This window comes from Suncus etruscus, chromosome 6 (assembly GCF_024139225.1).
Source record: "Suncus etruscus isolate mSunEtr1 chromosome 6, mSunEtr1.pri.cur, whole genome shotgun sequence".
Classification (NCBI taxonomy): domain Eukaryota; kingdom Metazoa; phylum Chordata; class Mammalia; order Eulipotyphla; family Soricidae; genus Suncus; species Suncus etruscus.
The window spans coordinates 68,302,117-68,307,058 of NC_064853.1; positions in this window are offsets into that span (position 1 = coordinate 68,302,117).

Sequence of the window (4,942 nt, forward strand, 5' to 3'; positions counted from 1 at the left end):
TAAAATGAAACTTTCTTTAGTTCTTCATATTCAAAAGGTGAAGTATTGCAAGTTGGAGGCTGCAAGATGGAAATGGAAAAAAATAAAAATCTAGTAATTTTTCTTCCTCAAAATTTTTATTTATAATGTTTAAATATTTAGCACATTGCTATGAACAGTCTATCTTTTTTGTTTGTTTCCTTTGTTTTCACTTATTTCTCTTCCAGTTCCTGGTTACTATCCTAGAAACCACATTATATTTAGTTTTGTTTCCCAGAGTCTTTTGGCTAACAGTTTTTTTTTTTTTTTTTTTTTTTTTTTTTTTTACTTTTTTTTTTTTTGCTTTGACCTGATAATTTAGTAGAGGGTTGGTTGAACATTTTGTAAAATGTCCTTCATTTGGGATTTATCATCTGTTATACTTAACTGTTTAGTAGGACTTCCATAGGAAAAGAAAACTATAGATATATAGTCTCTCTCTATAAATATAGAGAGAGGTTTTTACCTTTATGGTTCCCAAGTTTGCATCTGAGCAAAATGCCACTAATGTTAATAACAACTTTGATCACCAGATGATTTGATGTTAATTAATTTTCACCAGTGTCAAGTTACTGTTTGCTACCTCTTTCCATACAGTATTTTTTGGTAGGTAATCACTCTTTGCAGTTCAGATAAGGATTTGGAGTTGATCCTTTTCATAAAGTCAGAATATCTACATAACCTATTTGAAATATTTTGCATGGGAGGTTTTCATATGTTTACCCCAATTATTTATTTATTATATTTACATCAGGATAGAGTCAGTTATTGAGTTATAACTCTAATATTTTTCTAACTATAATTTATAGTCTAATATTTATCTATTTTGATATAGTCTAATGTCATTTTATTTATTTTGTTGCTCGAATTGTTCAAGACTTAGACATTGGGAGTGCTTTTAAGTGACTCCTATGTCTTTTTGAAATTCTTCCATCACAGACACTCTTGTTTTTTTAAACATGCCCTTGCTTCAAATTTCATATGAGCTTTGTACATTCTCTTCCTAATAGGAAAGTAAGTCACTTCTTTAAGGAGCATTAGTGTCTTAGTGCCTCTTAGTATTAGTGCCTCTTGTTGATGGGTGATATTAAAAAACCAAGATCAGGGTATTGGTGTGCTCATGTTTACTAGACTTCTGGAGTAAACTTCACCAGTGCTTAGGGAAATCTTTCTGCTTTGCATCTGAAAGCTAAATGTGTGGTATTTGGTGGGGGGGCAGTTTGATTTGATTGGCTGGTTGGTTTTTGGGGTCACACCCAACGATCCTCAGGGGTTACTCCTGGCTCTGTGCTCAGAAATTGCTCCTGGCAAGCTCGGAGGACCATTTTGAATGCTGAGAACCTAACTGGGTCAGTTCCGGTAGGCTGCGTGCAAGGCAAATGCCCTACCGCTGTGCTATCTGGCCAGCCTCAAATTTGGGACATTTTAATTTTGCTTCTCAACTACTCACAACAGTGTCATGAGAGAAGTCTTGGAAATCAGGGGAAAAAAATGATTTGAAAATCTCATCTTCTGCATTCAAATCATGGCACTGGACAGGAACAACTTAACCAGAAGGATTCGTCTGTACACCACCATTACAAATTGTTAAAAATGGCCTCCTTAATAGAAAAACATGAGGAGCAGAGTGATAACATAGCACTGGAGGCCGTTTGCCTTGCACACAGCCGACCGGAGACCGACCCCCCAGTTTGATCCCTACCCAGGATTGATTTCTGAGTGTAGTCAGGAGTAAGCCCTGAGCACCGCAGGGTGTAGCCCAAAAACAAAAAATAAAAATAAAATAAGAAACAAATAAAAATACGCTGGCTTCTTTTCACTGTTCATTCTAGAATTTGAACAAGGTAAATTAGGAATTTGGGAGACACAGGCCTCATCTTGATGTGACGGATGACTGCTCAAAACACTGTGATGAATGAGTCTGTAAACCAAACACATCAATACCTGATGGGCGTGAGAAGGACAGCGTTTGTTACCTTCAACGAGGTTAAAACATTTCTCTCAGGCATCGTGTTCAACCAGGCTCCATAGTTACAATTTAATCCCAAAACAAAGAAATAAAGGTCAATGACTGAAGGCAATTCTTTACCATCAAATTAAGATGTGACAAATATGTCTATTCTTCCTGGGCAATATTTTGCTTCTTCTGAAAAATCAAGATTAAATTGAAAGAAAAACTTTTAAGCATTTTCCATTTTAATTATCTTGTTTCTCTGTTAACTGAGAGATTCTCCATAACTGTTTTGAATTTCATAAGATTCTGTGTCCTAAAAATAATAATAATTAAACAAAGAAGCAAAGTGATAAATAGAGCTGCTTGACCCTGTGAAGGAACAAGGAGCTGGGTTTCAATTACATAAATAGTCTTGAGCAAATAGTATTTATATAGAAAAAATGTATGCCATTGAAATTCCTTCAGGCATTAAATAAAATACCTTGTGATTTTACCAGTTGTGATTTAGTTGCCCTGATATCTGAAAGACATCCAATGCTAGGGGAATTCAAGATGCCCAGGTAATTTCTTATGCATATTGTTGTGTAATCTCTTTTATGAGCCACAGTTTATTGTACCATAACTCAGTCATCATGCAGTCACACACAATTCCGTCTAGAAGCTAATGAGTGACAGCATTAGCTATTTAATGGTATAAAAATATGGAAAATAATGATTCTCCTTATTGGGTTATGAATAATCAATTTATCAATCCTTGCTTTCTGGTCAAAATAATGGACCCTTCTCTTACCTCAAATGGCAGCAGAATCAAATTCGAATTCCTATTTGGGGACCAGAGAGATAGCATGGAGGTAAGGCGTTTGCCTTTCATGCAGAAGGACGGTAGTTCAAATCCTGGCATCCCAGATGGTTCCCTGTGCTTGTCAGGGGTAATTTCTGAACATAGAGCCAGGAGTAACCCCTGAGTGCTGCCGGGTGTAACCCAAAAACCAAAAAGAAAAAAAAAGTTTTGGGGGCTGGAGAGATAGCACAGCGGTGTTTGCCCTGCAAGCATCGGATCCAGGACCTAAAGTGGTTGGTTCGAATCCTGACGTCCCACATGGTCCCCCGTGCCTGCCAGGAGCTATTTCTAAGCAGATAGCCAGGAGTAACCCCTGAGCATAGCTGGGTGTGGCCCAAAAACCAAAAAAAAAAAAAAAATACCATCTATTGAGCTTTACTTTTTAAAAATATCTCTGGTCTGGAGCTCAAATAATAGTACAATGGGTTATGTAACTTTCTTATATATAGCCTATTCCAGTTTGATTCCCTGCACCAAAACATGGTTCCACAAGCACCTTAAGGAGTGATACCTGGACACAGAGACAGAGTGAACCCTGATATTTTCTAGGTGTGGCCCCCAAACCAAACAAAAAAATGCCTCTGGTCTCCATGAAGTCTAGTACTGTGGTTACTGAGATAGATTTTTTTGTGTGTGCTTTCTGATATCCTGGAATTCTCTTAATATATAAATGATCAAACATGATCAGAGGATAACTTTAACTGTTTGCACTTAAAAATAATAAAAAAGTAGCATATTAATTGGACCAAACATATAATGTGATTTTCTTGAGGTAAGTTATTATGTCCTACTTTTATGATCTAAATGGGTGCAATAAATTCATGTTCAGTATGTGATTACTCAAAGGGTAAATGAGCTAATGATAAACAGAAGATACAAAGAGTTTAAAACTAAAGCCACTGAGAACAGAAGGCAACATAATCCTGTACTAAATGATATTGAAATGAATCATTATTTTCTGTTTCTTTTTTCAATAATACTGAAGTAAAGCTAGCATAACTTATTTTCATATACCTGCAATTTATATTTTTATAAGATGATGATATCACATCAACTAAGCAGCTTACTGGTCAAGAATAAATAGTTGTTAGCCAGGTTCTTTTCAAGATTCTTAATATATGGTATCTCTAATCCAAAGCTATAACAAAAACTCTGTCAAATACAAGCCAGTTTCACCTTGAATGAACCACCTAAAAATGTTCTTACCTTACCTGAGGCAAACCAAGGTTCAATCCAGGTCATCACTTAAATGGTCCTCTGAAACCTCCAGGACTGATTCCTGAACTCAAAGTCAGCCATCACAATCAGTTGTGGCCCCAAATCAAAACAAACAAAATAAAATCACATATGTTAGGGACCTTAAGATGCTTTTGAAATTTTACCCTTATTTTCATTTTTAAACTATTGTGAAGACCCATCTAGGTAATGTTCTTTTTTGTTATACATGACACATCCGTGTATTCTCCACCAATAGTAGATTGCTTGTTCTGCAAAACAAACAAACTAAATGGATTTAGTAAACAGAGTTGTGCTTAATCAGTAGGTTTTCTCTGGTAACCTTTGATGATTAAAATAATTAGCATTGTGGTTTTCATTTTATTGTAATTTTAAGAAAAATATTAATGAATATAGTCGATGCTTCTTTAAATGTGCAAAAATATACAAAACACAGAGCACTACAGATGTCTTAAATTTCCTCAGAAAACTTGGAACCTGAAACAAATAAGCTGCATTTTTTTTATTCTTTCTTCCTGGGGAATAAAATGAAATCATTGGACAAAATGTTATCCGAAACTCTTTACAATTCCAGGACACCTTAGTTTCATTAAATCTATGGATGTGCTTCTTAGATTCTATTCTCAATAACTATCCTAATTGCTTGTGAGTGTACCAAGTGCAGAAGAAATATAATATACTTTATCAGACACAGAAAGTGACTCAATCACGTGGCACAAAAGGTGGAGGCCCTGCGGTTTGTTAAACACTAAGTTTAATTTCTCAAGTATACACAGAAAAGCACAGCTCTGAACTCTAAGTATGTCATGAAAGTCATTTGTCGCCCAAATGACTTTAAAAAATGTCTGTCAATTCCAGACGCTCCCAACTGGATGGGACAAGTCCCCACATGT